This window comes from Brienomyrus brachyistius, unplaced genomic scaffold, assembly GCF_023856365.1.
Source record: "Brienomyrus brachyistius isolate T26 unplaced genomic scaffold, BBRACH_0.4 scaffold40, whole genome shotgun sequence".
In the NCBI taxonomy this organism is placed as follows: domain Eukaryota; kingdom Metazoa; phylum Chordata; class Actinopteri; order Osteoglossiformes; family Mormyridae; genus Brienomyrus; species Brienomyrus brachyistius.
In genome coordinates this window covers 1,032,118-1,054,090 of record NW_026042315.1, presented here as the reverse complement: position 1 = coordinate 1,054,090, position 21,973 = coordinate 1,032,118, and the positions used below count along the sequence as shown (strand labels likewise).

Sequence of the window (21,973 nt, the reverse complement as noted above, 5' to 3'; positions counted from 1 at the left end):
TTCATGATAGATTTTTGTGTGTAATGTATGTTAAGTGTGTCTAGTGTTTTGCAAATCACTGTGTGTTATGTTTTGCAAAAAGTGTGAAGCTGAAAATGTGCTTACAGTTGTGCAAATCTAGGCCGGTGTTTTGCTCCTTGAGTATAAGGATTTGTTAATTGTGAGAAAGTTTTAATTTTAGTGTCTAAGCAATTGAAAAAAACTGTAATAACTTGAAAATTGACACACTTAAGTGAACATTTTGTTTTGGCATACAGTTCATTACAAAAATGGAAAGCCCCTCATCTTGCTGGGTTTTTTATCAAGGTAACGAAACACCTTAACCTGTTAATATAAAGAAAAGAAAACGATATGATTCATAAAATTAGGGCAAACATGCCATTTTTGTTCAAAAGTCCACAAAAAACATTTAAAATTGTTTTACTTTGTCGTTGGTATGTATAAAAAGACGCTCATCTGTTTAGAATAAATGTTTGTTTCCAATAAAATTCTTTGGCTTCAATGGTTTTCCGAAAAGTGGCTCTTCTCAATTCGGTTGCCGACCACTGAGCCAGACTGACATCCACTGAGCTGGACAGAAGCATCCGTCGTGAAATTGCTAAGAGTGGCTGCATGTCTAGGCTTTTCTGTTAGTGTGCAGGTAAACAAACTATGTATATAAATTAGGTTTTCCTTTTGCTAAGCAGACAGATGAAATATCTGTGTTCAGTAATAAAATGAGTTGAATAAGTACCTCTGACTGTCAGCCTCTTTCCCATGCGCTCATGCTTTGTGTGGCTCTGCACTGCCATCTGCTGACAGAATAAAGTAGCTGCACCCAAGACATGCTAAAGTCATACTGGAGAATTTCCACAGCAATAGGCATGTTCATGTTCATTATAACCACATTCACGGTGCCTCCTGCTGACAGGCTTGATCGTAGCACATTGCTATGAGTCTTCAGTCAAACTGACACAAATGTATAACATTCATGGTAACTGATATTGTATTTCTCTCCCAAAGCACCATCTGAAGTAAGAATTGTGCTTTTGGGAAAAACAGGATCTGGAAAGTGCAGCGCAGGAAATGTTATCCTGGGGGAAGAGAACGAGTCAGTGAAGATGATAGTGAAGTGGTTTGGGGAGGAAGCCCTGAAACACACAGGTGTCCTCTTCACACAGGCTGATGAGCTTAAAGAAAACCAAACCATTGAGGAATATGTGAAGGAGAACAAGGATCTGAAGGAACTTGTTGATAAGTGTGGAGGCCGAGTCCATGTCATTCACTCTAAGCACTGGAACAGAAAAGATAAAAATGCTCAGTCTGCAGATCTCGTGGAACAACTACAGCAAGTGATGATAGAGAGGAGAGAAGCTGGGGAATCACAGGCTGTTCAGGCACTGGAGGAGATGAAGAACTGGCTGTTAGAACAAAGATCATCACACCTGATCAGGAACCAGGCCAATGGTCAGGAGGACCTTCAAGCTCTGATGGAAACCTGGATGAATCAGAGTGCAGGAGTAACAGCCTTCAGATTAAACAGCTGCTGACAGCTGTAGAGAACATGGTGACAAACAATGGCAGCAGTTATTACGGAAATAAATCACTCCAGGTAATAACAGACGCTATAGAAATGGAGGTGAAAAAGACAAAAGAAGAGATGGAGGAGAGAGGAGAGGAAGCAGGGGAGTTTGAGATCAGGAGAAGAGCAAGACAGAGAGTGAGCTGGGGCAGCAGGCGCAGCAGGAGCTGCTGATGCTGGGGCAGTTGGGCATTAGGGGCAGGAGCAGTAGTAGGAATAGTGGGTGTAACTGCGGGGGGTTTGGCTGCAGCAGGAGCCATAGGAGAGGGGGGGGGTTGAAAGAGGCAGAGCTGCAGCCAGAGCAGACAGTACAGGAGAGACTGCAGACAATGCAGCTGAAGCTGTGGCAGAGATGGCAGGAAAAACTGCGAAAGAAACTTGGGAATCGAGGCAGAGACTGAGAACAGCAAAGGAAACACCTTATAAAACACTGTAGTAGGTCACATGCAGGGAAGCAGCCGCCTGAGTGATAGATGCAAGTAAATAGCTGCTGCATTAATTATATGCAAGGAAAGAGCCGCTTCATTGATTAAGCTGGAGGCAGGCAGGACTGTCTACTGTGACAGAAGTGTGGGGAGCCACACAAAAGCCAGTGAGACCTGGAGAATAAGCTCACACACAGCTTCAGCAGGACTCTGCTAAGACGGGATGACTCTGCCCAGCATGAATGGGGTCAACTGTGATCAAATGCTGCACGTGAATCGGGGGGTTTAACCGGCATCCTACCCACATATTTTACATACATGGGCACCGACTGGGAGCATCAAGAATAATTTACTGTAAGAAGCAATGATAATAGAAAATAATGACAAAACATTTCTTCTCAAAGTATTATTAGTTATGTAATTAATGTCATCTAAAGATGAATGTCACTAATATTGTTTTTACAATTCATTAGCATATTTTGTCAAATGAAAATCTATACTTTTCTTCAACACAACGTGCAGCTTCTATCCCAAGCACAATCCACATTATTACTTAAAAGCTTATTGACCCTCTGATTCTGGTATCACTTACTTTTCAGTAATTTCAAGTAAACATTATCTGTGCTGTATTTGTATTATGAAACCAATCCTTGAGTCCAGTATAAAATAACTGAAATAAACACACAGTCATTCAAACTTCAGCACTTTGTTTTTCAATAAAAGCTGCAGCATCAAATCCGGCCAGTTCTGATCTGCCTGCCATTTTTGCCTAAAAACAAATGCTGGTGTTATCAAAAACTGTCATATAGCTATATTCCAGATTTATTACAGCCAAACACATCTCGGAGCTTCGAGGAACCTCCTTCTCCATGCATTTCCCTCCTTCTCACTCTTCCCTCAAATACTGTTACATTTGTCTTTTTTCCACACTCACACCCTGTCTTGATCATACTCTGACTGCATGGCATCCATATGCAGGGCAAACTATTTTACAGTCTTATCTTGTATAATATGACATAAACATTGAATTTGATTTTTTTATTTTCACATCCGAACACAACGCACGAACATGAAGGGATGCGTTTGCATTTGCAACCAACCCCTCCGCAAACCCCCCTGCGGAATACTGGCCACGGACCGGGGTGGGAATCCCCAAGCTGGAAGACTGTACTGCGTCATGTTAACGTTAGCTAGCTAGTTAGCATGGATACAGAGTGCACCGGACTAAAACTATAAAACATTTGCAGCCATTAACTTATAGGTGGTAGTAACACGGAAATGACTCTTTCTGCGTCAAAATAAGGTAACTCTGTGATGTTGATACTTTATCATTTCCTTTAACTTAACCGTACCTTCCTCCCATTCCTCTGTCTCTGCTTATTGACATTTAGGAGAGTGTCAGATATAAATTAACGGTGCAAAATTATCAAAGACAGACACAACAATGAAGAAATGACAAAGACACAGTTTGAAAAGTAAGTATATGTTTTATTGTAAAGCTCTTATCCTATTTTAACTTAGCCTATCTTATGATATTTTAACTTAGCATATCTTATCATATGTTAACTTAACCTATCTTATTATGTTTTAACTTAGCTTATCTTATCCTATTTTAACTTATCCTATCTTATCTTATCTCATCCTATCTCTTTTGTACATTAACACTTAAACAGTATCTCTATTATCCCTCCGTCCCCGCCCATAACCCACAAGTCCATCAGGAACAATGCCTCTGCAGTCAGTCCTCCTTCTCCGGCCATATCCCATAAGTCCATGGATCCTTGTCAGGAGTTGCTGTTCCGCCGGTCGCTGACGCTGCCCCTGGCCTCTCTCTGGTTGTAGATCGCAGGAGCCGTTGCTGTCGGTTCGATGAAGGTACTTCAGTTGGGGCCTCCTCCTCGTCGCTCCTTCTTCCTCCAGCGTGGGTAGCCTGTCCCTCCCGCTCCACGGACGAACCCTCTGGCCACGGTGATTTTCTTCTCTTCCAGTCTGGAACAGCCGGTTGTTAAAACAAGGAAAGATTATTGATATAACACATTTTATGCTCTAATTAAAGTGTTCTAATAAGGTCTCTTAAGCCAGGGCTTTACCTTCGGCATGTCAGACACCCTCCGTGTCGATCGGGGCTGCTTGTCCGTGTCATCCTTCTTCTTAATCACGCCTTCATTCATTGTTATTTTTACTTTAATTGTAATTTTAATTTTAATCTTAACTATGTTTATTTCTTTGTTCTCCATTCTTTAGATGGCAAGACACTTCAAAATGCAACCAGTCGTTAAGATGCTCGAAAGCAGTTTGAGAAGATAAGTACATGTGATTCAAAAGCAATCAAGTTGTTGTCACGGACGCCCATTCGTACCATAACAGACAATGCGATCCTATGCAGCTCGTCGGCGACTTTCGGCCGCGTTCGGCTCCGATTCGACTGTAAGCAGATTGCCACTCTGACGTATGTGGCGCGAGACTCGGGCTTTCGGACTCAAACGCTCATAGCAATAAATCTTATGGAGAATCTCCATTAATCCATTTAAAACCTAAAACTGGTTGCATCAGAAGCGTTTCAGCAGTTTGCAAACCATAAAGACTATTTACAAGGTAATGAAACTGTTATATAAATGTGAATACGTGTGTAGGCTTGTCCCGAATTGAAAATCTCATGCCAACAAGCTGACCAAAGTTGGCAACCCTGCGTAAGTCGCCCCCCTTATTTTATATGCAAAAATGATCATATGCAGGGGGCACATAACTGATATGAAAGTACTCATTCGCTGTCTAAAGCGATACGCGCGGTAATGTTTTGTAGCAGCGCAAATGCGTATTTACTTTATGTGCATACGCGCTGTTATGACAAGAAATCATTGTGTATTTTAGCCTTCATGCCGCGAAAGAATTACAAATTAGCCTAAATGTTAAGATGCACGGTAATTTCTTGTCATAACAGCGTGAATGCACATAAAATAAATACGCATTTGCGCTGCTACAACAAGGAGTTGCCCCGCGTGTACGAGGAATGCGTACTTGCGCACCATGCAGTTATGTGCGCTCCTGATCATATGTATAGTATATTGTACAATAAATGCTATAATATTTAAGTCGTATCGTTTGCTGTTTTTTAATATTTTAATCATCATTTTCTTCGTTCATTCCTGACGACAATTGGGCCAGAGACTGTCATACGCTCTCGGTAACACTCACAACCAGATGTAGCACAACAGTGAAACATTTACAAATGTGACAAAAGGTCTTCTCTGTGTCCATTAATTCACACATAGAGTTTTAATCCCGTTTCATGAAAAGCTGTAGTTATGTTGCCCCTGACAATTCCAAAATTCTTTTTGCAGCAAACTGACAAACCGAATAAGCCCAGGACACTGGAAAATGCTTGAAAAACATGGTAAAGTAGATTTCAGCATTTTCTGTCGTTACATTTGTATTAGAATTGTAAGAAATGTTTTCGTTAGTATTATATTGCATTTTGCCGGATGTTCCTCAACAGATTGGTTCTGTGGACTGTGGCGCGTTCCTGTTGATTGTTGTCACGTCACGGATCGGGGAAGCAGGAGCAGGAAGATGGAGAATCTGGAAACCAGCTAGGAACACAGGACAATAGAAGTAGGGACTTAAATGACTGGACGGGGAAAATATATTTTGACGTGGAGTTAAATACATAGAACTAATGAAAACAACTGGAAACAGCGAATGACATGGAGATTCCACACGAGGTTAACGAGGGGGCGTGGCACTTGGGAGGATCGGACGAGCGCGCGTGACAATTGTAAGAGAGACCACCTTGAATTGTTGGACTTAACACTTGTGATACAGAGAATGTATTGAAGTGTTTTCCCCCTCCCTTTTATCAGTATGCACTGTGCATGGCCTTGGTGTGTCTTGAGTATTACAAAATGCACCATGAACTGTCTGTATTATATATCTATATTATATTTTTATTTAGGCCATAATATGTGATCTTGATCTGTGGTTTTTCAGTGAGTTGGAGGGATTTGACAAAAGCATCCTTTTAGAAATGCGTGAGGAAGTAAGTTCTTTTCTTTTTGACAAGTAGTGTATCTGTCAGGTTTGTGACACAACAGAGAAATTAAATATTTTATTTCACTCCTCAGGGTCAAGACTCTGGTCTCCAGCTCACCGCTCTGTGTTACATCTCCATGGCCATTTTGTCTGATAGTATCATTCGATTTTTCTATGCTATAGTTTTTTTATGTTTAATCATTGCACGGTATATAAATTATTATAAATAATAGTTTATTTTCCTCGTGATGTATGTGTGCCTAAAAGTATTAAATAGAAGTAAAAGTTTCCTCAGTAATGTATTCCATGAACTGATATTTTCCCAACAAAACCCATGTTTGCATTCAAGTCTCTGTCATATTTTCTACATAATATTTGCAACAACCATTATGAAAATTTTGCAGAATATGTACTACAAGCCTCTCCAGTTGCAGCCACACCCATATCCAAACTCACATATAAGGTATATTTGTATATTGTTTCCAAGGTACCAGCATTCCTACAGAACCATGTTACATAATATATCCACATATAGGCAATTTCAGTGTGAGTCCTGATGCATTATGCATACTGCTTTCAAATCTGTGATCAAAGCATTGACTGTAAAAAACATGGAGACCAAAATGTCTCTAAAAGGTGAAAACGCAACATGTCAAGCGCCCCCTACTGGCTGGCTGCAGTACTATTATTAGCACCACCCATACCAATGTGTTTCAGTGGTAAGAGGCGATTTTCCACATTACTTTCATGTCTTTCCATCTACACAATAACAAAACATTTCTTCTCAATGTATTATTAGTTATGTAATTAATGTCATCTAAAAATGAACGTCACTAATATTATTATTACAATTACTTTGAATATTTTGTAAAATGAAAATCTATACTTTTCTTCAACACAACGTGCAGCTTCTATCCCAAGCACAATCCACATTATTACTTAAAAGCTTATTGACCCCCTGATCCTGGTATCACTTTTCAGTCATTTCAAGTAAACATCATGTGTGTTGTATTTGTATGAGGAAACCAATCTTATCAACATCAACAACTGAAATAAACTCACAATCATTCAAACTTCAGCACTTTTTAATTTTGTTTTGTCTTTCATTAAAAGCTGCAACATCAAATCTGGCCAGTTCTGATCTGCCTGCCATTTTTGCCTAAAAAATAAATGCTGGTATTATCAAAAACTATGTCATATAGCTATATTCCAGATTTATTACAGCCAAACACATCTCGGAGCGCCGAGGAACCTCCTTCTCCTTACATTTGGGGAAGATGGTGGCGCAGGAGGTAGTGCTATCGTTTAGCAACCAGAGAGTTGCAGGTTCAAGCCCTAGTTTCTACTGACCCCATGAAAGTGTCTTTGAGCAAGACACTGAACCCCAAATTGCTCCCGGCGTGCAGGTTGGCGCCTTGCATGGCAGCCTCCGCCCCCGGTGTGTGGATGGGTGAATGTGAGGCATGAATTGTAAAGCGCTTTCAGTTCTCATAAAAGTAGAAAAGCACATTTACCATGTGTGTTTTGGATTTGGATTGTATTGGTGTGTAGTCAATCGCTCATGTACATGCTCAATCGCAGTAACATTTTCACAGGAATTTCGGAGACAGAAGTGCTAATTCTATGGGGGTGTATTCAGTGGGAAAGGTGTGTATGTAGGGCATGTCCCCCCCTTCGTCGTGTTAGATATTCTGTTTCCCCCCCTGTCTGTTAAGTAGTGGGGTTGCTCTTGCATGTTTAATAAAAGATTGTACTACACTGCTTGTCCTGGCATATTGCCTGTGGTTTGGGGGGAGGTTAATCTGTGTGTGTGACCATGAGTGACGCGACATGTGTGCTACAGTATACATCCAGTATGTAACTGTATAAAGTAAAACTCACTGAGTAATATAAAATGCAAATGGAATACTGTAATATGAAACATTGCAGTAAGAGGACAATATTACAGTACAGGGCACATTGTTGGATTACATATCTGTTGGCTCTATTAAATGTTTGAATGGTTGAGGACATGGTTGTTCTCCCATCATTCGGCCGACCAGCCTCAGCCATTGTAAGGCCATGATTGAGGACCGAAATATATATATACAGTACTGTGCAAAAGTCTTAGGCAGACAAAGAAAATGATGTTTAGATTATCCTCCTGTTGGTGTAAAACTATGATATGATGCCTGTCAAAGTGTGTCAGCTTCGCCATTTCAGAACCTCTGCTAAAATCATCCTAGTATTTGCAGCGACCGTCCAGTGCAGCCACGTATTTTTTGGCTTGGCCACTAGCAGACCTCATACAGCTAGTCAATCTGTCACTGACTTTTTAAACCAATATATTTATATATTTAATTGAGCTATTTGTGAAATTTAACAAAATCATGGAACGGCTGAGGTCCCCCTGAGGAGAAGTTTGGGAACTGAAGCAGTGTTCATCTAGCCATCCAACTAGATATCAGTAACTTTTTAGAAAACTTAAGAAATTATTACTAGTTTTTATTGTGTTACTCTTAATTTGCACCCGTTCTAATGTTAAATTGTGCTTTTTTTCTAAGCCAAAGTACACTTGCTACCCAGATAAACAGCTTCAAACATTTCTTTGGACTGCCTAAGACTTTTGCACAGTACTGGATATATATACATGCACAGTTGTACAGATGTATAGAGAACATGCTTGAGCGATTATGACAACCATTTTGCAGGTAATGAGTTATATAATGAACTAACACCAGATGTCAGACTTTTCAACAGAGAACCAGTATAATATATTTTGACCAACATGTCATGAACAGGGGGCGGCATGGTGGTGCAGTGGTTAGCACTGTTGCCTCACACCTCTGGGACCCGGGTTCAAGTCTCCGCCTGGGCCACATGTGTGCGGAGTTTGCATGTTCTCCCCATGTTGTCGTGGGGTTTCCTCCGGGTACTCCGGTTTCCCCCCACAGTCCAAAGACATGCTGAGGCTAATTGGAGTTACTAAATTGCCCGTAGGTGTGCATGTGAGAGTGAATGGTGTGTGAGTGTGCCCTGCGATGGGCTGGCCCCCCATCCTGGGTTGTTCCCTGCCTCGTGCCCATTGCTTCCCGGATAGGCTCCGGACCCCCCGCGACCCAATAGGATAAGCGGTTTGGTAAATGGATGGATGGATGGATGGATGTCATGAACAATTGAAAATGTAGGATTGTACATAATTATTCGCATGACTGAGCCAAAGCATTTGCAATTTGACCAAAAGAATGAGACTTTGCATTTATGATGTGCAAAAGGGACTCGATGATGTGGGGGTTGTACAAGTAGTTATGAGAATTTCATTTCTGATCTGAGAAATGTACCAAAGCGACCGAGAAAACCTTGTTCTGCTGTACACTAGAGTAAATGCATGGGCTGGACTATTCACAGTCCCTTAGAAGAAGCTAAATCACATTTCCTTGGAATTACATCAAATAAAATACTCTATTATTTTAGAAATCTGCTGCAATCTGCTGAAGGGCTGTTTGCTCTGGTGGGTCCAGGCCAGTCATTGGCAACGTCAGCACTGGTGTTTTGACAGGTCGCTGCTGCCTGTATTTTGTCTGAAATTTTGTGGTTTCCTTTCAATAAGCTGTCAGGCTGTAGAGTCACACAGAGGCTGTTCTTCCCTGACTTCAGCTCTGAAGTCAAACCTCAGAGAGCTGGATCTGAGCTACAATCACCCAGGAGACTCAGGAGTGAAGCTGCTCTCTGCTGTACCGGAGCATCCCAGCTGTAAACTGGAGAAGCTGAAGTGAGTAGAGAATGAATATTTTATGTTGGTTTAAGTCAAGTTTATTTGTATAGCACATCTTCATACAAGAAGGTAATTCAAAGTGCTTTCCAGAAAAGATGATTAAAAATAAAATGCATAATGCACAAAGTAAAATCGTGGGAATACATATGAAAATAAAACATTTAGTGCATGTGTGAGTGACTGGTGTGTGAGTAACTGGTGTGTGAGTGTGCCCTGCGATGGGCTGGCCCCCCATCCTGGGTTGTTCCCTGCCTCGTGCCCATTGCTTCCGGGATAGGCTCCGGGCGACCCGATAGGATAAGTGGTTTGGAAAATGGATGGATAAAACAATAAATTAAAAGAACATGACATATAAGGACAGATATTAGAAGTGACAAACTGCCAGTCCCATCAGACTGCCATCGCCCTGCGGCCCAGGGTGCTCCGGTGACAGGAGCACTTATGTTCCACCATGCTGTTCGTTATGGACACACTGTGGGCAGCACAGGGATTCAGATCGGCCAGGCCGTTCCTCCCAATCACACCCTTCCAGGTTTCACTGTCGCTACGCACATCAGCGTTTATGTCGCCCAGCAGGACGATGCAGTCCCCACGGGGGGCACCTCCCAGCCCCCCTCTCAGGTCTCCAAGCAGGCCAGGTTCTCTGAGCTGGTGTTCGGTGCATACGCATAAACAGTCAGACCCCGTCCCCCAACTCGAAGGAGAAGGGAGGTAACCCTCTCGCTCACTGGGGTAAACTCCAACGTTCTAGCACTGAATTTGGGGGGGGGGGGGGGGGGGCTATTAGCTTATTTCACAGAGGTCACCATTTTCAAAATGAAAACAAGGCTGAGGTGGGATTAATTCCACAAAATTCGTTGATGCTAGTGTGCCATATTGTTGTGAACCAGGATGTACATCTTATCAAAGACGAGAATGTGATCAAGGTTTGTCTTTCCCTTGATTTCCTTGTAACCGGGACACTTAGAAGCTCAGTTCAAAGTTAGAAAACACACTTTTGCAGAATCATGGATTTACAGTAGTGAGGATGTATCATATAACCAAGCTGCCTCCTGCTATAATTCCTCACAGTGGGGCTGAAGATTTTTATTTTCTATGTGAAAACCCATGATCCATTGGAGGTGAAGTACCTGACTCTGCTTGGACCTAAAATATATTCATACCCCTTTGATTAACTCTGTAATGTACCATATATGTTTAGTAATATGTATCCAGCGTTTTCAGCCTCTCTCAGGATAATAGTGCTTGTGCTTGTTGTCTCAGAAAATTGTAAATTCAGAAAATAAATCAAGCTTGTTAATGACTAACGTTAGTCATTCACGCTGCAAACAATATTTTGATATTTGCTGATTAGCTAGTACATTAACACTTAGGCTACGCCTGTCAAAATCGTTAACTTACCTTTAATATCAGTAATGTTACCCTCTATTCAGTTGCTGTATCCTTTTAACAGAACTGCTCTTGATATTCAACATCCCTCCTCAGCCCATTTTTCAGCATCGTTTATGGTAAAATGTGGCACCAGCTCAAAGTTTACGGTCCAAGCCGTTGTTATGTGACTGTACTTCCAGGCTTCCACTTGGGGTGACTCCCTCCTCTGCCTCGCTTTCCATTCAAAATGGCGGCCGTGTGAAATCAGCACATAAGTAGACCCACACCTGCCCAGCGCCTCTCACCAGGGGCAAGTCAAGAGTGGAATAGAGGGGAGTCCAGCGCCTCTCACCAGGGGCAAGTCAAGAGTGGAATAGAGGGGAGTCCAGCCCCTCTCAAGCCCAACATGTGCATATATTTAGTCGGTATCTCTCTACCTCCCCAACCAGCTCAGGTTCCTTTCCCACCAGAGAGGTTACATTCCATGTTCCTAGAACCAGAACTGGTAGCCGATGATCGGTCCGCCTAGGCCCCTGCATACACTGCCACCTCATCCACACTGCACCCAACCCCCACAACTCGCCCCGCAGATCTGACACGGTTCCCTGGTAACCAGCCGACACCTGCCACACTGCTCCATAATGTCAGGCCAGCGTCCACCTCTCTGTCCCCTGATGCCTGGCCAGCACCCACCTCAATGTCCCCAGACGTCCAGCCGGCGCCGACCTCATCTCCTGACGGCCTGCTGGTGCCCACTTTCTATCCTGACGTCCCATGGGCACATGCCACCAGCCCAGAGAAGATGGATCCAGAGGATGTCCTGCTGGACTGCCCTGGGTCCTGCTACGTGGTCCCTCCTTCATCCCAGACTCCGGTTACTCTGGTCCCAGTTTCTTGGGTGGTCACCAGTATCAACAGGAGTCCAAGAAAGCGGCAGGCAGAATGTCTGTCTCCCAGAGAGGGTTTGCCAGTCTCTGCTCTTGCCCTGTATGTGCCTTGTCATCTTCCTGTTCCTGTCCTGTTGTCTCCTTGCTGCCCTACTGCTCTGCGGTTCTCTCATCACCTCCCAACCCCTCACGTCCTCCAGCCCTGCTGGCCCTCCCAGACCCTCTGGTCCTGTGATTCGGCGGAGTTCAGCCTCACCTGGAAAGGACCCTAGGAGGGTCCCCAGCCCCGAGTCTTTGCCTGTCTTCCCTGGATGCCCCATCTCTCCTTGTCTTGTGCATCCTGTGCCCCTGTTCTTGTTGACCCTCCACCTATCCATCCTGTTTTGGGGTCTGACAGGACTGCTGTACCTGTGGCTCCTAGCTTTTCCTTTATCCGCTCCATGTCCTTAGTGATGTCCTGCAACTGCTCTTATGTCTGGTGTTGCTGTCTGTCTAGTGTTCTGTCTAGTCTTGTCTGGTCTTGTCCTGTCTACCATCTGTTCTGTCGTCCCCTGTCTAGTCCAGAGTCCAGTCTGGTTCCATCCCTGTTGTCTAACCCCTTTGGACTTCATGGCCGGAGCGCATGCTTTTGGTGGGTTGGGGCGAGGGGGTACTGTCACATTAAGCAATGCCATTTTTATCCACTATGCTTGTCCATTTATGTGTCAACGCATGTTCTGACCATCCATGCTCTCTGCCTCCCCACATTTCCAGGTGCTACCCGGGGGGGGCACCATCTCAGCTGGAGTCCAGGTTCTGTCCCATGGAGGGGTGACACTGCGAATTGGACCTGCTAACTGTGTCATCCTGGGTGCAGCCTTGAGTGTCACCCTACACAGGCCAGCGTGGAGAACAGGCTTATTGACAGACTTTAATCACACCTCACACCTGGCCTTTAGCAAGCAGCTCCACTCTTTTCTGTTCTCAGTAATATTAGTCTGCCGGGGGGGTTGGGCAGCCAGTTGTCCATGGACCCCCAGAGGTCTTTTTTTTCTCCTTACTTGGGGTTTTTTGGTTCCTCTCCTCCGTTGTCATCTGGCTTTCTTTATTTAATATCTTTCTTTCCTTTTTCCCGTTGTGTATTACTGTCTTTAATGATGTTGTAATGTATGACTACACATCTATGTAAAGTGCCTTGGGACGACTCTGTGAGGCACTATATAAAAATGTAATTAAATGTCCCGCCTCCTCCCTGACGTGGCTCTAACAGGCCATGTTTGCTGCTTGTTGGTCTCACGTCTCGTTCCAGCCCTCGTGTTAAACACTCCCAGCTGTCTCCAGTCTCTTCCATCATTAGTCCTCCATTTAAGTGCTTCCTGGTCCTGTGTTCCCCAGTTCGATCACTGATGTTGTGCCTTATGTGTTGCCGGTTCCATAGCCTCCCATCCTGATCCCAGTAAGTCCTTGTTTGTTGTCTGAGAAACACCTGCTGCACGAGTCTTTCACCCCGGTGACCACGACACCAACCACCAGTGATGTCTGTGGAGCCCAGAAATACCAGCCTAGCTGCACTAGTGCCCAGGCAGCACCTTGACAGCGGCATGTTTGCATTGTTGTATTTGCCTCACTTGTTCACCACTTTCAGCAACAGTATCTGCTATGTACTAGAACTGTAATCATATGTGAGTGAGTCTGTCTGCTTTGAAGGAGCAGAGATCACACCTCCTTACTGTAGGTACAGGGCACAGAAACGGGTAAATCCTGTAAGGTAACATTCTTACAGTCAGCATAGATTCCAACACAGTTCTGGAATATGAAGTTCATAGTCAGTCATAATTTTGTAGCATTAAAATATAAATTTTACATAAATCCTAACAGTATGTGTGATTGTGGGGGGGTGTGGGGTCTCGGGGTGTAACCTCTGTCTCTTGGCTTGTTTCCTGTCCCTACTGCTGTACGTGTGAAGTCTGCATGTTCTTCCAATGTGGGCTTTCTCCTCCTACTTTGGAGAACATGAAACTGCGATCAGCCGATTGGAATCTCTAAGCTGCCCTTAGTGTGCGTCTGTATGTGTGAGTTTGTGCTCTGCTATAAACTAGTATCCTGTCCATTGTGTCCCCCGCCCTGTGCCACCTGGGACAGGCTCCAGGCTCCCCACCCCCCCGTACAGGATAAGCAGTAATGCAGGACGGCTCCACACTGTTCCAAAGAAATGGCGCTACAGCTCCCTTCAGGACTTCAGACCAGCTGCTCTCACTTCACACCTCCAGGCTTGTGGGTGTGGTTCCCAGTCCTGGTTCTGCATGTACAGCTTGCATGTTCTCCCCGTGTTCCTGTGGGTTTCCTCAGGTTTCCTCATGCTGTCCACGATCATGCAGTTTGGTGAATTAGTGTCTCTTGATTGTCCTCAGCATGTGAGTGAGTGTTTGCCCTGTGATGGACTGGCATCCCATCCAGGGTGTCTCTGCCTTGTGCCCTGTGCTTCCTGTGATGTGTGTGTCCCATAACCCTGTATTGCAATTATTGGAATTTGTTGGATACTTTTTTGATATATGATCTTTCTGTTCCTGGGGATGGCTGAAGCTGGTCCATTAACTTTTGGCTTAAATATAAGAGTAGTATTCAATTTTCATTATTAGAGTATGGAATTATTTTGGATGATTAAAATGATCACTCTGAACTTGACTGTCCTTCCTAACATAAATACACTCCCTGCACAAACACACAGAAAGAAAAGGAAGAGATGACATATATTTTCATGAATATTGTATATAGAATAATGTAAAAAAAACAAATCTGTGCATTGACAGCACTTGTCAAAGCTTGTTCTGTCTAATCCTGACACAGTCTGTCTATAACTGCACATCCCTGCATGTTTCACCTGAAACCACATGATCCCAAACGTGATTCTAAACCGACACAGAAATTCATTCTCAGTAGATCTGCTCTCTTATACCTTTATACCTAATTTCTATCTACTGCACAAAATCAAAGAGTAGGATTATAGTTTGTTTACAGAAAAACAATGTCAGTAACTGTTATTCTCATAAAAGATAAATAAATGTTCGCTTTGGGTACAGTTTGTATAATGTACTATTTTGTTCATAAACTGCAGCTCCACTGTTTGCCCAGTCTGCTCTTCTCAGTCTGGTCTCAGTCCAAAACCGCACCTGCTGCAGTCTGAGAAGCAGGAAGTTCCTCCCACTGTCACACACAGACGACTGTGAGAGAAAACGAGACTGAATCCTATCAGTGTTCGTGGTAAAATGGCAGAAGCCAGAGTTGCAGTGGATGTAATTGAGTTAAGTTGTGCAATCTGTCTAGATCTACTAAAGGATCCAGTAACTATTCCCTGTGGACATAGTTACTGTATGAGCTGCATTAAGAGCTGCTGGGATCAGGAAGATCATGCTGGAGTTTACAGCTGCCCCCAGTGCAGACAGACCTTCATACCCAGACCTGTTCTGGGCAGAAACACCATGCTGGCTGAAGTGGTGGAGGAACTGAAGAAGACTGGACTACAAGCAGCTGCTCCTGCTGACCAGTATGCTGGACCTGGAGATGTGGAGTGTGACGTCTGTACTGGGAGAAGAAGTCCTGCCTGGTGTGTCTGGCCTCCTACTGTGAAACTGACCTGCAGCTTCACAACAAACTCCACCATGCAAAACAGCACAAGCTCATTGATGCCATCGGCCATCTGAAGGACAAGGTCTGTTCCCACCATGACAAACCGCTGGAGGTCTACTGCCGTACCCACCAGCAGTGTATCTGTTATCTCTGTACGATGGATGAACACAGAGGCCATGATACAGTCTCAGCTGCTACAGGAAGGGCGGAGATACAGGTCAGGCTAATTTAAAAGAATTTCCCCTTTCTATCTAAAACAATTTCCCCAAAGGGATCAGTGAAAGTATCAATTATTGTTATTATCTAAAAGTTAATTTTAAATAAATGGATTTTGTCTTAACACTTGTTCGTGTAATTGCTACGAAACACTCAGATCAAGTCTGGTTCGATAAAGTTGTCATGACCTACTTGTCCGGTCTTACTAGCGGGGTTACTAGCTTGTCGGATTTAAGGTAGTCTGGGCAAAATGTAAGTAAACGAATATGAAGTCCATTTAAACTGTGGTACCTTACATCCGACAAGTTACCCCGAAAAGCCAGTAACCCTTCATAGTACAGAAGAATTCACTAGAGCCACAGTACAGTAAGGCCGTGCCCGCCGAAGATGTTTGTACGGGACGCCATGACACTCAAAATAAAATAAATAAGTATATCAAAAAATATAAATAAAATGATAAATATTTCAATAATGTATCCTTTTATTTTTAAATAATTTCATAAAATTTCATAAATTTCATAAAATTATATTTCATAATAACACTTGTCTTCTATGTATAATTTTTAAATTTGACAATTTATTGTTTCGTAATAATGTTGCGATTTTCATTAGACAATTATTATTATAAAATATTATTTTCACAATAAAGTTTAACTTTTCACATTATCGCCATGCATTTCTATACTGCATCAGGAGGTGTTTTGCAGGATTGGCACTGCAGCCACCAGATAAAACTCACACTGTTCCACTGGGACTGGTGTGGTGCTGAGGTGTCACCCACTGCACGGCTGCACTCAGGTTCTCATCCCTGAGGTGGTTCGTCGTGTGGTGGGTGCGGTAAGGCACTGTACTCAGTGTGTGCTCCTTACCTCCGTACCTTACCTTACCTTACCTACATCAACACAGTACAAATGTACATGTTAAAAAAGGTCTTTCGGTACTAAGATGTACGTAGATTAATACTTTTCTATTCAAGGTTAAAGGGTTCAACCTTTAAAGCATTGTGTTGGTTGCCATAGGATAATATTTTGGCTTTCAGTGATAACCAGTGAAGCTCAAAATTTATGAAAATATTAACAAAGAGGTTCATTGTTTTGTCTGATATGCTGAATTATGTCTGACTTGGAACAAATGAAGTAAAAGTAGTCAGGGCTGGAGTGGGACTGAATATCTAACCAGGAATTCAAGCCCCCGGACAGCCCAATATAAAACGATATAAACAATTACACTGTTATTATATGTTTTTATTCACACATCCATTTGCTAGGCTACTGAACACAAACATCCCCTTTGTCCTCTCATCATCTTTGGCCCTAGTGTGTTCTTCCTTTTCCCCACATGGCTGCATTTGGCTCAATGGGATGAGTGTGTGACACAGAGGCTGGGACCAGCTGGTTATGGGTTTGAGACAGGTCAGGAACCAACCTCACCTCTTTCATTTAATTATTGCTTTTCTATTCTTCCCAGTGTTTGTTAGTTCTATGTTCTGCTTGTGAAGCTTGTGCCTTGTTTTATTATGTTCCACATGTTTCTGTACTTTCTAAGTATTGAATTCCTTGTGTGTGTTTCTTACTTTCAGTGTTTGTGGGAGTTTTCCTAGTCTTGTGTTCATTAATATAAGTTACTGCACTTGTTGCCTGTTTTCCCTGCACTTTTGTTATTGGTTAATTGTCTCACATCTGTCTTTGTTAGTTCGCTACAGCAGCCTGAGCATTAGATTGGCTACAGAAACCGGCAATGCAGGTTGTGTGTCTGACACAGACAATCACATTTTGTGCAGCGTCAGTGTGAGCCATCAGACTTTATTCTGTATTCGCCACTCCTCCATCAGGCTGCCTCAACTGCAGCCATGTTTTCTGCAGAATGAGACTTTGGGAATTTTCCTGCTCCCAATAATAAGGTCGACAGCTCAGTCTTATCATTTATAAAATGGCATTTGACTACTAAATAAGCTTCCATATGTATGAATGTCCACTTGTCAGATGTTAGTCTTACTGCTTTGGCCTTTCTCACCTCTTCCTTTGTTTCTCTTTTTCTATCTTAAATGTTTCTGTCACTAAACCCTTTCATGTTTGCCTGGATGGGAGAATGTAGGTTGGATCCAGGATCCCCACAACCTCCCTAAATCCTGCGTTATCCACTATGGTGAAGGGTTGTGCATATTGACCAAAGCCTCATCAATCATTTGTTTCTTGGTCTCTATACTGGGAAAATTATACAGATTATTGGGTAATACCCTCACCAAAATCTGATATTATGTATTCATACAATTAAACTGAACCTTGGACACAATAATGACCAATAATAATAATAATTATTATTATTATTAAATTATTATGATGATTAAAACTTACGCTGCAGTGTGTGTGTACGCCGAAATATGTGCTGTACAACAGGTTTGAAACCGGTAATGAGGATTGTGCCACATTTTCAGTTTCCAAAGCAGTCACATGGTTGAGTGCAGAATGAAGCTTCAGATGACCATGGTCACGTGTTCAGGGTGGAACGAAAGAAACTGAAGCTGTGCTTCAGAATGTAGTGAATCGCTTTTTTATTGTCAAGCTTAACATCACTAGCTGCCCCATTCCCTCTGTTAGTCTACGTGTCATTTTCTTAGCTACTTTTTCCCTGGTGAGTTTTGACCCCTTATTGTTCCTTTATTGTGTGTCTTTCCAGTTTGGTTCAGTCTCCTTAATTCCCTTTGTCTTGGAGCTTTTAAGTGGATCCTCACCTTGTTTCCCTGCCTGCACCAGGCTGCGCCCCAACATGCACATTAAATATATGATATGTTCAAATTCTGAAGAATCTTTAATGAATCCCATTTTACACATTTTCCTTTCTGAATTTGCGTGGAACATCAGTGATGCAGACTTTGACACAGTTTCTATATGAATGGGTCAAACAGTCCAATATTAAACCAACTTCCCAGCGGATTCAGAGTTTTTAGGGTCGCAGGAGAAAAGATGCATTATTGTTGTTCACAGTGCAGTTTATACACAGTGGCCCATTATCAACTGACATGCGATCTGACATCAATCTAATAGGACGCCAGTTGAGTAGCCGGTCCTGCAGTGCAGCCCAGGACACATTCGCCTTCACACTGCTATAAGAATGTGGCCATATGCAGCCCAGACCACCTCCCAATGTGGGTTGAGTGATCGGATCTCAATGTATCTTCAATGCGTCCTGGGTAATTAGCGCTGTCCACTTGTGATTGGATCACCCAGGATGCATGTTAATACCAGGTGGAAACAGGACCAAAGGGTCTATGTCCATTGAATCCTACCTACAGTCAATAAATCATTAATGAACATCCATCCATATATCCATCCATCCATCCATCTATCATCCATCCATCCATCCATCCATCTCCTATCCGGTAATCCAGGTCAGGGTCAGGGGGAGTGCCTGGAGCCTTTCCCAGGCAGCATAGGGCCCAAGGATGGGGTCCACCCTGGGCAGGATGATTGATGAATGTGATCTCAGCTAATGAAACAAACTTGTTTTGTCGTCTTGTTTCCTATCTGTAGAAACAAATGGGTGAAAAACAGAGGGAATTTCAGCAGAGAATTCAGATGAGAGAGAAGGAACTGCAGGAGCTGAGAGAGGCTGTGGCCTCATTCACAGTGAGTATGAACCTGAGGAGAAGATAACAGCTGGCTTGTGATCATATTGTATCTTCTTTCAGATTCAACAGATTGCAGATTTGCAGACTTGTGCGGATTAATCAAATTAATGCTGCTGTGGGTTATTCTGGGTCAGTGGGATAAAGTTGCTAGATTACAGAGTTTAACCAAGTGTTGCAGCAGTAGTAGCTTATTTATTTAAAAAAATACCATAAATGCCTATTTGAGAAACTTTTCACAACCCAGCGTAATGCAAATAACCACTAAAAAAGTCACCTATTAAACTGAGACCTAATGGTGACAACCAACCTGCCCCATACAGCCACCAGTCTCTGCCAAATCCCTGCAGCTGACAGTGTATGAGCTTAATGAGCGATCATTTCCAATCAGTGCTGGCTGGGTTTCAGTACCTGAGGCGTCCAGCATGGTGATGCTCCAAACCTCAGCCCTGTGCTGTTTTTATACCTCCTGTCAGCTCACATCTCTATTGTACAATGAGGCTCTCTGGAGTCTCAAAAGGGGCCAATTGTAATTTACTGTCCTCTGCTCCCTGTGTCACCAACAGAGCTCAGCACAGTCAGCAGTGGAGGACAGCGAGAGGATCTTCACTGAGATGATCAGCTCCATTGAGAGAAGACGCTCTGAGGTGACAAAGCTGATCAGAGATCAGGAGAAGGCTGCAGTGAGTCAGGCTGAAGGAGACATGGACAGACGGAAGCAGGAGATTGATGAACTGAAGAGGAGACACTCTGAGCTGGAGCAGCTTTCACACACAGAAGATCACATCCATTTCCTCCAGGTAACAGAACAGCTACTTTGGCAATAAGAAAACCAGAGTATTCAAATGGATGCATATTGTCATTTGTATTTCAGCTAGTCTGTCATTGGTCAGATGTTAATGGTTCTGTTAATTAGATTGCAATACACATTTGTATTGATGAAGCTGTTTAATCAGACTGTGTGTCTGTAGAGGCGCCAGGCTCTTCCTGTCACTCCTGAAGCTGGATTTGGACCCAGAATCTCTGTCAGTCCCAGATCTGATTTTGGGAATTTGAGGAAGGCGGTTTCTGAGCTGAAAGATCAACTGGAGAATTTTTGCAGAATGAAAATGGCAGAGATCCATCACCAGGTTAATACATTTCTAGTCTGTTCATGTTAATATAGACCAGGGCTGGCCAATCTTACCCAGAAAGGGCTGCTTTTGCTGGATTACTAATTAGAGGACTGATTGGCTGAAGGGTCTCACACCTGGGGTTGAACAGCTGACCTAAAGGTTACCCCAAAGACCTGCGTACACACTGGACTTTGCGGGTAGAATTGCCCCCCCGATGTGTTCCATGCAGAGAGAGTATGCAGTACAGTCAGCCTCACATTTGTGTGACCAAGTCAGTTTGTTTACAATAAGTTTAAATCTTTGTGATAACTGGTGAAAGAGCTTCACATTCTACTGGCTGCAAAACCCAGATCACATGAAATATGTTTCTTCTACATTATAGAAACCAAAAATCTGTATTATGTGTAACTTACCATGATTTGCAGTTTGTTAAAATGCCTGTTATTGTCCCTCATAATGATAATACCCCACTGCTGTTATCTCCACAGTGAGTGAAGTCCATCTCCCACAAGTAAATTCCTTTTACTCACATCCCTGTTTCTCTCTGTCTCCTTCTAGTTACCAAAGACACCGTCCTACCGGTATTAGTGCCCAGGACCAGAGCAGAATTCTTACACTGTGAGTCTGTTCACACACACGCTTCTCTCTCCCTGTATGAGGTGGAGTGTGTTTTATTGTGTTTCGTTTTCTGCTGCCAGTGGAGCTTCTCTTTCTCTCTCCTGCTGCCTCCTGGTCTTTCACATTTACATGAGCTTTTTATCTCAGTGGACTTTAAATCCAATTGCTAAGTAAGGCAAGTTTATTCAGGGTGCTTTTCCACTGCACCAGGTTCGGTACTTTTGGTTCTTTCCCTTTTCCATTAACTTCCGGTCGAGTACCAGTACCAGAAGTTCCAGTACCAAAAGCATCATTGCAGCTGGGGTACTTTTTCGGTACTTTGGAACTTTGGTGTGGGACTTACAAACACGTTCATTGTCAATTTAAAAAACAATTTTAAAAAGTCTAAAAGCCCAAAACACAAATAAACAGTTAACTAAAAAGAAGTGAGATTGTAGAGGCAGCGTATGACTAAACTCCTGCTAATTTAATTTATTGAAACAAAGCAGCAACAAAAACCTTTTAATCCCTGATTATAATGAACTGACAGTGTTAGCAGACCTCAGGTCTTCAGGAAGCTTGTTCCATAGACAGGGAGCATAGAGACTAAAAGCTGCTTCAGCCTGCTTGGTCTTCATTCTGGGACACTGAGTAAAGTTTCAGGGGTCTGGATGCTTCACAAGGTTCAAGGAAGTTAGTGCCATTTAGTGCCTTGTAACAAGTAATAATATTTAAACCAATCCTGTGATGCTCAGGAAGCCAGTGCAGTGATTAAGGAGCTGTGTGA

At 43.0% G+C, this 21,973-nt stretch overlaps 1 pseudogene; it reads left to right on the top strand.

Moving 5' to 3' along the window:
• Positions 1-15,272: 15,272 nt before the first annotated feature.
• Positions 15,273-21,645, top strand: LOC125722573 (E3 ubiquitin/ISG15 ligase TRIM25-like; annotated as a pseudogene).
• Positions 21,646-21,973: the final 328 nt, after the last annotated feature.